The sequence below is a fragment of the Tiliqua scincoides genome, chromosome 4 (genome assembly GCF_035046505.1).
Source record: "Tiliqua scincoides isolate rTilSci1 chromosome 4, rTilSci1.hap2, whole genome shotgun sequence".
NCBI classification, from domain to species: Eukaryota; Metazoa; Chordata; class Lepidosauria; order Squamata; family Scincidae; genus Tiliqua; species Tiliqua scincoides.
The window spans coordinates 72126728-72139274 of NC_089824.1; the positions used below are offsets into that span (position 1 = coordinate 72126728).

The window sequence follows — 12547 nt, forward strand, 5'->3', positions numbered from 1 at the left end:
CATGCAGATTTAATGTAAGCAAGGAAAAGACATAAAGGATAATTACCTCACCATTCAGTGATAATGAATGCTGTCAGATCTGGTTAATCCATGCTTCATTCATTCTTATGTTTCTGAATTGAAAAGATTGAAGTGGTTACTAATCCCATAGCATGTGCAGAATAAATACTGCCAGCATCTTAAACTTGAAGGGTTTTGTAAATCTGCAATTCAAATGGAGTTTGTTGTTTTGAATTAACAGGCTTGAGCATAATTACCGAATCAATGAGCTAATAGTGTCCTCAGAGGCACCAGCCCAAATACTACATATACATTCTAGAGAAATTAAAACAGACCTAGATGGTTACATTCTAAAAAGCAACAGTGATAGGGCTTGTGTGATGCAATTCCCATTCGCTTTTAATAAAACATAGATGTTTGAAGTTCCATTTTTGCTTGTCTATTAGTACAAGATCCATTGGTGCACAGGAAATAGCTACACTGTCTCTAATGCTTTCTCTAATGCTTTCAGATTCTGCAAAAAGAGTGACCTGCACACATAATAATAAATCCCCAATTTTCAAATATCTCTCATTTGCAAGTCTTAGAATGTAGAGTTTGGGTACTCTTAGTGTTCTTAGGGTAACATCCATCTTTCACTACCCAGGGGACCAGCAATATTTCAATTGCCCTAATTGGTTTGGTTTTCCTGACACGCAAAAAGAAAGCTTATTCTAATCTCTAGCACCACCATTAAATCAGGCTGAACGTCATTGACATGATAAGTAGCCAACGCGTACTGTACATAATCCAATTTATTTATTGATGCTTGATTAGCAAAGCAAGTTATGAAAGTGCAGCTAAAATATAGGAAAAGGGAGATATGCTGTCATTCAGATTTGTGTCAGTCTTGCTTGAAGCCCAGGGATTGATATTTTGATCTCATCTATCTCTGCAGCAATGAAAACCAGAAAGAGATAGTGGGAGAGTTCAAAGAATGCCTTATCTTGGTTTTCCTCCTTGTCAAGTGCTGCTCCAGTCACACCCTGTTTTTTTCCAACTCGTTCTGTATGTAAATCAGCTTTCTTTTTTTTAACACATGCAGTGACTGCAAAATCTGCTAAATTCACATACATTATCACTTACACCCAAGGTGCAATTTTCCTCCTGGGAAATGGGGCCTAGATATTTCACTCCTTTTATGATTGCACCTGTTCTCCATCATCCCAGCTAACTTTCATCTCTTATTTCCATATTTAACTTTATTCTTTAGTATCTGTAGAATGAAAGTCTTGATCAGGGACTAATGTTCAGAAACTAATGGCACAATCCTTACCAGCATTGCTTCGGTGCAGCGACTGCTGTGTTGGCCCAGGCTGTCGCTCACATGCCATAAAACACTTTGCAACACTTTGCACTTAGGAGCACCAGGAAGAAGGCCTGTGCTATCCCGCTGGCACCAGATCTGGAGGAAACGTGCACTGGAGCAGCTGCTCCAAGCAGCACAGGGGTTGGGGAGGGAGGACGGGTGGTGTAATGAACCTGGGGGAAGTGGGATCAGCAGAGTCCGGTCTGCCTTCCTGGGCCTGTAAACCCAACACAGGCAGATCTGAGTTGCTTCATTGAGCAGGCTGGGGAGACCTCCAGCTTACTTGATCTGTGCATAGGATGCAACATGGCCCTGCTGGCCTCACAGGTTAGAATTGGGTTGTAATAATAATAATTGTGCATTAATGGCACTGGCATTGTCAGTGTTGCAAACGTATTGGTTCAAAACAAGGAGTAGGATTACTTGCCCAAGTTTTGTGACTGTCCACTGGTCTATATAATCCTGCCTTCTGTAATTATCTACATTTGCAACAGATACTTTGATTTTTAAACAGACTGCATCATGTTGACCAATGCCATCACATGGTGCTACTTGGAGTAGTTTGACCTAGTCCACATATACAGTATTCCTTTAATATGCATGAGTAACTTCAGTTTCCTTAGGAATGTGCTGGCATGGACAAATGTAATGTATGAATTGTTGCTATGTTGGACATGAACTCCCATGTTTGTGGGGACACCTTTTTCATCGGCTGCAATAATAAGTATTGCTGCTGTCCATATCTGTAATTGCATACTTCACACACTGGATTCACCCACATTAATGCATGTGGTTGGTATTGTTCGTGTATAAGTGTGTTGTGTGGATTGATCCTAGTAATGGCACACCCACTATTTTCTATTGTGGGAAAAGCCATGCTTTACATTGCTGTGGTTCTCCATGGTAAAAAAAAAATGGTCAGATCTTGGGTTAGAATAGGGATGGCCAACCTTTCAACTTAAGGCTCCTGGACCTTTAACAAATGTATAGAGGAAGGAATTTCAGCAGGGATGACAAGAGATGACAAGCTGCACCTGCTGGAATTTCCTCTTCCACACAATTGTTAAAGGTCTGGAAGCCTAAAGTTGAAAGGTTGTCCACCCCTGGGTTAGAACTACCATGCTGAGAGTAGTAGCCATGGCTAGATAAGATGCTGCCTTGTTCTGGAAACAGTTGTATAGTGTAGAAATGGCTGATGATATGGCATAATGTAATGACTTGTTGGTGACCCAACTTCCAAGTAAGTGTATAAAACTGCAACTTTATAACCAACAACTGTTCATCATATATGCAAGCAGTTTCTGCCTTCTGTTTGTTCATGTGGAATTAGATACATTAGACCAGCTGTCAGTTTGAAGTAAATGCAAAGACTTGAATATTGAGGTCAGTTATTGCTATGAAGTTCTGATGCTGCCTTCTTTGTCTGGGAGCCATGAAGGGACAGTTTTGCCTGGGAAAACAATTCAGGTTGACTTATCAGTGCATGTCTCTTTAAACATGGTAACGGACTGGTTCACCTAAGTACCCTATGGTTTGGTGCATGCATGTTTCCAAGGTTGCATGGTGAATATATTGTGCAGACAAGATATATTGGTAGAAACACAACCCTGGAGAAGGTTCAAAAATCTTCCTTACTGTACACATGCAGCATTAGATCACATGACATGTCCTTGGCAGCACCCCTAGTGCATACATACTGAAAGATAATCATATACCTGGGCTGTGGAGTTGGTACACAAAACCTCAGACTCTGACCCCATCCAAAATTGCTTCAGATTCCATAGCCCTTCCGTATTCTGAGATTATCTAGTGGATTCTGCAGCTGACTGTGTGACTAAAGCCGGGAACAAAGCACCGTCTTGCACATTAACACAGAAGATTTAGTTTGAGGACAAACAAGAAAAAGAATAGCATGCTGTGGAAAAGCCAAGAAAATCACAAATGTGTTGTCTGAAGTGCCTAAGGCAAAGTATAGAGTAACTGCACAGTCAAAGGAAGCTTCTTTTCTGCTTCCTTTTCATATAGACCTAAAGTGCTACTAGTACTAGGGAGTTTGTACATGTTCCTTTTCTAAATACATTTTCAAAACTTGGTGAACTGCCTGCCCTTGAGATTTGCCATAAGAGCCCTCCTGCATGTTGTTCTGCCTTCTGACATTTGATTGGTGCTGAGGTGTGGGAGAACTTTCTCTGTGGTGGCCCCCGTTTGTGGTATTCCCTGATGTGATACAGACGGCCCTCTCTGTATTTGAGTTTAGGCAGAAATTGAAAAGATTTTTATTTCTATGTATGTGTTTCCTGGCCTTTGCTGAATTAATATTTCCTCCCAACATAGGTTTGAATGTCTCTCCCGGTGGTGGGGGGAGAAAAAAACCTAGGTTTTTTAATGCTTCTTTGTCATTCTTATGTTGTTGTGGTTGTATTATGCAGAAGTACCGCAGACGCCTGCCCATAAATCAATCTCACAGATAAGTCGATGTCAGGTTTTGGGCAAAAATCATGGAATTTTCTATGACCCTTGGATAAGTCGGGGTTTAAACTTGGGGGGGGGGTGTCTGACTATAGTTTTGACTGATTTTATCTGAGGCCAGATCCTGAAAAATAACCTACCACTAATTGTTACCTAAGAACTGTAGTCTAATTTATTAAAAACATAGTAAAAGATCATAAAATGCATTTTTATTCTTTTTAAATTCTGGTCTTCACCACCTTTTTGTAAACACTATCTGTGTACTGTAAACAACATACCCGTAGAACAGTGGTTCCCAACCTGGGATTCATGTACTCCCAGGGGCACTCATCAGACCTTTAGGGGTACTTGAAAAAGAATGGCATAATGGCAGAAAAAGGCAGGTCATGCTCTAGAATGCTTTTCAGGGCCAGTAAGGCAGGAAGGAAGGTAGGTAGTTGACTGTGGAAGCCCCACCAATAGCTAGTTTTTGGTAATCAATTCATGTAAGAAGCAGTGACTGAAAACCAGCACAGTAAAAAAGCTGAAACGTAATATGGAAAGTGATCAATCACCCAGAATTTCTGATCAATCACCCAGAATTTCTCTGCATACTTCTGGTGCAAAACAATGCAAAGGCAGAATCTTCTGTTCTTCAAACAGATAAAAAGAGAAAATACTGTGATAAATACATGAAGTCTGGGCTTTCATATAGAGGAGATGAGGGCTTGTATTAATTACAAACATTTTGCTAAAATGAAGGGTGCAATTCATGGAAATGGGCTGCCAAGGGATATGCAAGTGAAAAAGGTTGGGAACCACTGCAGGAGATCCAAGAATCAAATCCACCTTTAAGGTGCCTGGTGTGTTAAGCCAGAAGCTCTACATACAACATACAACCCATAACATATAACTGAGAGTGTGTAATTCAATTCACAGCAGAGAGATGCAGCTGCATGTATCTGCAACCCTTTTTACTCAGAAGTAGACCCGCTGCTTTCCATGGGTGTTATTCTTAAGTAAGGGTGCATTGAATTGTAGCCTGGGACTTTGCTTCAAATGGAAAGGAAGATCCCATCCTGGTGTTGAAAAAAACGGATCTCTGCTAAATGCAAAACAGAACCAGGCTGCAACAGCATTTGCAAATGGAACAGAGGAGAATAAAAGGTTAACTTGGGAATTTCCCAGCAAAGTTACTATAGAAACTAATCTCTGCATTGCTTCTAATGACCCCCAAGAAATGAAACTTTTCGGAGTTGAAAAGCTCTGGAGATAAGGCGAAGCGATAATTGGAGCTTGATTACTTGGCAAAAATTTTATGTACTTTAGGGGAGTATCTATGGTAAGTCCCATTGTGTTTAATACTATTCCCAAGTAGTGTACCTAGGATTGCTGTCTTGCATGCAGAGATGGCTGAACCACTGTCACTGCTTGATTTCACACACACATACCGCAACAAGGAAGAAAAATAACAGCTACAGGTCCACCCTCCTTTAGGACCCACAGATTTAACTTACCTGTGAATACTGAGGTCCAACTGTACTTATTTCAGCTCCTTCCCATGTGTTTTTCTGGATAAAACAGGAAGAGTCCATTGTATTTCCTGTTTTATTTAAAGGAATGGCAAGGAAGGAGCCAGGTGAGTGATTGCTTCCCTTCACTTTTTCATTACTTGGTCCTTCTAAGTATGAATGTGGACTGCACAGGGAAGGAGCTCACTCCTGCCCGGTTTCTTTGCTTCATGCAGCAGTGTATCTGTTAACTCCCTTTGCTCCTTCTTTGTGAGGTCCAACTGCAAGAGGAAGGAATGAGGGGAGGGGTTAGTGAAGCAGATGGTCTGTTTCTCAACTGCTTTTAGTAAGCAGGAACCGGATCAATATGGCTCACATCTGCAGCAGCTTGAAGGGGGCAGCTGCAGATTTGGAATGAAGGGTGCCCTGAATCCACCACTCCTCCCACTATCTGTCCTGATGCAAGCCACTTCAGGTGACTTCATGGTTTGGTTGGCCCTGCTTGCATGTAAAGCAATTACATGTTGTTATTCAAGTGCAATGTCTTCTAGCAGTCAAACATTTCATATGGGTGGTATTAGTAGTTTTGAGGAAATCAACAGAAAACTACGGAAAACAATAAGTACACTCAATTTTAGTTCAAAAGTATTCAGGATTGTCATAGCCTAAATCTGGAGATGACAATTGTTTCTCATTTTTTCAACTGCTGAGCTGCCACAAAGTTCACAGTCCTAGATTTATCTAATCTATATTGTACAATTACGACCCACCCCTGTAAAATCACAGTGGCAGCATTCCTCACACATAAATGACCATAGTGGAAAAGTTCAAAGAATGAAAGATCTAATTTCAAACCTGTTCTACCTCTCATTAGCCACCCTGGGTCCCTTTGGGGAGAAGGGCGGGGTATAAATAAAGTTATTATTATTATTAAAGATTTACTCAAAACGGCACAAATGCTGGTAGCTTGCGCAAGGATATATATCTATGTTGCAGTTCTGTAGCCTTACCCTCAATAAAATACATCTACTCTGAGGATCCCTGAAAAGGATCGTACATTTTTCAAGATTGTGGCAACATATTTCTGGATACTCTTTATCAAATATTATATGATACTAGGAATGCATCATCTGCAATATTAGACAGCTGTTATGTTGATTCAAAAAAAGCGATGAATGTTGCCCTGTTATTTTTGCCTAATTCTGCCATCGAGCTCCAGGTCATCTGAGATAACTTAACATTTCAGTGAATGTAGTCCAAAGTTCCCTTAGGATGCAATCCAAACCAGGTTTGTTGGCTGCAGTGGCTCAGCCAGAGGCAAGGGGAAGCTCTTCCCCTTACCCCTGGGTAAGGGCTGCTGGCCCCAATGGGTCTCCTCGGACCTGCGCCACCTCCAGAGGTGGTGCAAGTCCAAAGAGAGTTGAGTGACTTGAAGCCGCTCTGTTCTCCCCAGGGACGCAGGGGTTGGAATCCAGCATAACCGCCGGGTCCCAGCCCTGCCCCCGGCTCCCCACGCGTGCACCCCTGGGGCCGCCCATTGCCCGCCCTCCCCCACCCAGAAATGCCTCCCTCCCACCTCCTCCACACACCCCACGCCTACCTTCACCGCTTGTGTTGGCGTGGGTGCGCTGGCACAAGCGGTGGTGAGGAAGCCGCTGCAGAGGCTTCTGCTGGCCTCCGTGCATCAGCGCATCTAGATGCGCCGATGCAGCTTCCGCCCACGGAGGCATAAACATGCAACAGAACATTTGCGACCTTCCCGGGGCACCTATGCCCCGGTTAAGTGCCGGTTAGGATTGTGCCCTTAGTGATGTTTTCAGTGTGATATGATTGCTCTCATTTAGCATCCTGAGTGTGCTCCAGAGTGCATCTGAAGCTCCTTCATAAGCAGGTCTTCTTATGTGCTTCAGATGAAGAGGCCGCTTCACATGCACAGAGTTCCTCTGCGTATGAGTTTTCTGCCACATTCATTAGGAAAGCTCAGGCAGACTGGGGAACTCAGGACAGACATCCTTTGTTAGAAGAGGCTGTTAGATTGAGTCAATTATTAAAATAATTTTGATTTTGGGTGCAAGTCAAGACTGTACGTGCTAGATGATAGGAGAAAACACAGTGTATGTGTGTCTAAGTGGGTATGCTATTTTCAGCTCTCCAGAAGGATTTTATTGCAGTGACATTTACATTTGTAATTCTGCTAATTAGTCTGTAATCAACAGAACATAAACATTGGCATAAGTGATGGAACAGAAGAGCCTCTTAAATTCATCCCATTGGATCACTTCGGTGGGAAAGGATGTAAATCCATTTATGAAACAAATTGTTTTTATAAGCTTTCTGTTAAGTAAATCCGCTGGTGTGGAAACTGCGGTCACTTCTTGTTAGAACTTAGAATTGCAGCCCAATCCCAGGCAGGATCAAGCTGTCATGTGGAAACATTTGTGACAGTGGAACAGAGTTCCGCTACTGCAAAATGGCTGCCAACAACGTTCTGTCAACAGCCATTTTGGGAGCACAGCTGCAAGAGGTGGCAGTGCTCTCCATCTGTTGTCAGATTCTGCCGCAGTCACTGGAGCAGCAGCGGGGGTGGGGAGAAGTCAAAACTGGGTGGGGAGGAACAAGCTGAGGAAGGGGTGGATCTGGTGGCAATGGCACATGCCTGATCTTATCCCCTCCATTGGCAGCCTCCCTGCCTCCTCTCTTTTCTGATATGCCCCAGCTGGCCCAGGTCCAAGGAGACCCATTGTGGTGTGGGAAGCTTACGGAGGGATAAACACACTCATTTTTGGTGCAACTGCACCAGCAGGAAGGGGAAAGTATAGGATACTTTGGAGCTGAAAGACCAGCATACTCCTATTCCGATGTAATTTGTTCAAATTCATAGCTGTTCTGAATGTACAGAGGTGTGATTTCTGCTGATTCCCCCTGTATCAGCAGCCCCCTATGCAGTATCCCCAAGGTCCCCCAGTCAGTCCTCAGGATTGACTTTTAGAGGGGCACTGGGGACTGCAGCAGGGAGGCAAGGGTGGGAGAGCGCAGCTCCATGAGTGGAATACTTCTTTTGGTTCTCTAAATCCAACCCTATACTGTATTTATAATGCTGATGGTAATTGGGCTTCACCAAAATCAATGGGAATTTTGTAATTGACTTTTGTTGGTTTTACAACAAAGTTAACTAGATTTTCTATGTGCCAGAGACCATTTTAATTTTGCACAGCAGTGCCTCTGTATTCTGTGGTTTCCTTTGTTTGCTCATACATTGTACAGGCATTGCCCAATGGATGGACAATATTTTGCATTTATCAGTATTTGAGCAAATGGCATATCAGTGTCAGTTGCGCATGGACATATTTGAGATTATCCAGAGGCCAGTCCTTGATATAATATCATAAGCTGCATGAAGTGTGTTGATATAAAGATTAATATTTTGATCACTTATGTCTTTGTGTTTTTAACCTACTTTTTTCTCTTTTTCTTAATGTATAACTTTGTAACATTATATCCATGTAATACTCTTTTCTGTTAATTTTTTTATTCACATAGAACAAAAAATAAAGTAGTAAAAGAATTTTTAAAAATACATTGTATAGGCATGCCCCCCATATCTGCAGGGGTTCTGTTCTGGAACCACCACCCCCATGGTTAAGTGAAACCATGGATACAGGTGAACACCTCCTCCCCACCCTCCAGAGCTGAGGGGAGCTTCCCCAGGCCTCCTAATACCTTATAAAGCATTAAAAATCACTTCCAGTTTCACAGAGAAACTGGAAGTAGTGGATTTTACACTGTCAAGCTCAGTCTGAACCCAGCAGAGTTCGCAGACATCCGTGGCCTTTGCTGGGCTCAGAGGACCCTCCAGAGGTGAGGGGAACACAGTGCTTCTGAAGGGGGTGTGTGCAGTGGGGCCTGCAGACCCAATCCATGGATAAGTGAATCTGTGGATATGGGATCCACAGATGGGGTGGCCTGTACTCTCATACAGGAATGTTGTCTTAATTTTAAAACATCAATTTAGCATCAAACAATTGGCTTCTAATACTCATCCAGAATGAATCTGAACAGGAAATCCAATACATAAGTGGCAGAGATTTGAAATATACAGCGAAGATAATTCCACTCAGCTTTCTCTCTTTCTTCTTTTATTAAATCATGGTTAGTCTCTGGATGAATTGCTCTCTGAAGGCATTTGTGCAGCTAAATCTGTAATTAAATTAAAACTGAAGAATGCTGCCATGTAGCAAGATATGCATAAGGTTTAATTTTTTAGAAGCTCCCCTCTGTAAAAATGTAAAGGTCTTACAGCCCAATCCCTTGCATGTCTACTCAGAAGTAAGTCCCATTACATTCCTGGAACTTACTCCCAGGAAAGTGTGAATAGGATTGGGCTGTTACATGGTGTGGACAGCAGTGTGTCTGAGCTAACTTTTTTATCAGTTCTGGTCAGTGTATGTTCATACAGTGTTCCAGCTGTATGATTTCTAGACTAAGGGTCCAATCCTATTCCCAGGCAGTTGCAGCAACTGCCACATAGCTGCCTGGGCAACCACTGTTGCAAAAGTACCATAAGGCACCTCTGCACTCGCAGTGAGGACACGAAAACCAGTTTGAAAACCGCTGTTCTAGATAAAAAGAGGAAGAGTTAATTATGATTTCACATGCCTCACAAATATCTAACTGGTCTACTCAGTGTTTCAGTTGAAACATAGGAAACCATGGTTTGTTTTTTTGAGAAATGATGGTGTATTCGTAGAGTCCTAAAGAGGTCTCAGTGTTTCCCTTATCTCCTAGGAGCACACTTTTTGAAATGCTGATCTAGATAGTTACAGGCTTGAGCATTCCTAATTATACAAATATGAGTTATTTTTCTCTCTCACTCTCAGTTTTATATATGGACACACATAACAAACATCTCGCTTCAGACTGGCTTGCAAATCCATTCCACAGAAACAGCTAGCTTCTTACCCAATATGTGCATTAACATGGATCTGATGGAATATATTGTTTCCGTAGTGTGTTGTTTTATTTTGACAGAAGGAGGCTTTTGACTGTGAAGCAGCTCATTATATTCAGAATAACTCATCATAATTAACACCAATCCTTGTTATCCTTCTGCTGTTTGATCTGCTGTAGAATGTTTTTGCCATTGATCCTAATTTGCCTGTCAGTGGTACTGAACTCTTACTTTCACAACATCCTCTAGGGTCAACCTTCAAGTTCACAGTGCATCTCACATAAGCCAAGCATATGCTCAGTTGCTTTAATGTACGTGCATGTATGTGTGTGTGTGCATGTGTCTATTTTGCACCCCTGCTGGTTAACATTCTGAACTTATTCAGGATATAAGACTAATCCGTGCCTGAATCAGAAATGTTTGAAAATAGATTGCAGTAGTAGAGCACGTTGCAGTGTGAAACTAGTATACGTAATAATAATTTCATTCCTAGATAGCTTCTTCTCAGAGAGGTGGGAATGCTTACACTCCTTGGTGCTCTGCTGCATCCTGTGGGGAATATCTGCTCCTGGATGTCTTCTCATAATAAGGGCATGTTTGTCCCTTTGCTGTGGGGTAAATCCCAGCATCCACATTGTGTCAACTCAGACCTGCGCCATCAATATCACTGGCACAAATCCAAGTTGATGCACATCAGGATCAAGTTAGGATATGATAGGATGTGATGTGCACTGGCTCTGCTGATCTTACTCCTCTCCTGGGCTCTATCTGCCCATTACCGCTATCGCCAACACCCTCCCCAATCCCACTCCCCACCCTCCCCCACACTTACTTGCTCCAGCAGACATTGCTTCAGCATCCGTGCTGTTGCATAGTGTTTTACTGTGCTTTTGCAACAGTGCAAAGGCCTGGTGCACTGGCGGAGCATGCACTTCTCCAGCATGGTCTTGAATAGGATTGGGGCCACAGAGCCCAGTTCCTAGATTACTTTCAGTTCCTAGATTACATACATCTACAAGATCTTCATTTGCTAGGTTTCTCTCTCTCCTGATAATGAAGATACTTAGGCAGAGTAGGAATGCCTTGGTATTCTGCCAGAGTCAGTTTTTGGTATAGACATTATTGTTTCACTGGTGTTGACAATAATTCTGAGCCTTCTTCATGTATGATTCTATTCAATTTTTGTTCTGTCGTGAAACAAATAATTGACTGGTTGGTGTACAAACTGTTGCACAAGGTAGGCAGATAGGTGTACACGGAGAGGCTGAATATTTAGTAGTAGTAGTAACTTTATTGTCATTGTGCTACAACACAACGAAATTTATGCACCTTTGAGATACAAGCATAAATATATACTACAGTTCCAACAATCACACTCTACACACTCACCCACACATTCTATACAACATGCACCATAATATAAAAACAGTATAACAGACCATAATGCCCAGGAGCATGGTAACAACTATTTATTATGAGAATGTACCTTGGATTTTACCTCTAAATGCAGGTGTCTCTCAGCATTGCATTGCTCTCAGTGGGATGTGTATCTTCCTCCACAAATAGCACAAATAGTCATTATTATTATTTAGTCACTAATTTTTTTTAGCACCATCACAGTGCATTGTGCTTTACAGTAGACAAAAAGACAAGTTCTTGTCCCAAGGGTCTCACAATCTAAAAATAGACGCAAGGCAGATGGCAGAGGATGGGGAGGGGTGTCAGGTGAATACAAAAGAATGTGATTATTTCATGTACACACACTAAGGCTTACAGCCCAATCCTAATGCTGGGCAGTGCTGCCCCAACAATGGCTATCGCAAACATGTCACAAGGCACTTTGTGGTGTCTGGGAGGGGAAAGGCTGTGGGATGGCAGCCCCAGTGGGATTGTGCTGTCAGTTGCAGTAGGCTAGTGGTTCCCAAACTATGCACTACAGCGCCCGCAGGCACCTGCAGCCTCTTCTTCCTGCTGTGAAAGAAGGGTGCAGTGACCACAGTAAGTTTGGGAACCACTGGACTAGGCTAGGGGATACTGCTGAAGGCTTCATGGAAAAGAAGGATTTTGAGCTGGGATTTGTAGGAAGCAGGAGACACCCTGCAGGTGACTTGGGGGAGAGTTCGAGGCATAAGGGGCAGCAAAGGAGAAAGGGCAGAGCCATCTGGAGTAGCAGGAGTGAATGAGGGTGGTGGAGCCAGAGAAGCAAAGATCACAGTTAAGAGTATAACAGGACATGAGGACAAAGAAGTAAACCAGAGGAAGTCACAAAGAACTTTGAAATGATGGACCAGG

The 12547-nt window shown here is 42.6% G+C and overlaps 1 protein-coding gene across 4 annotated transcripts in view; it reads left to right on the forward strand.

Moving 5' to 3' along the window:
* Positions 1-12547, forward strand: part of RIPOR2 (RHO family interacting cell polarization regulator 2) — a 131565-nt gene that overhangs the window by 71128 nt on the left and 47890 nt on the right. The gene's annotated exons all lie outside the window — the stretch shown is intronic.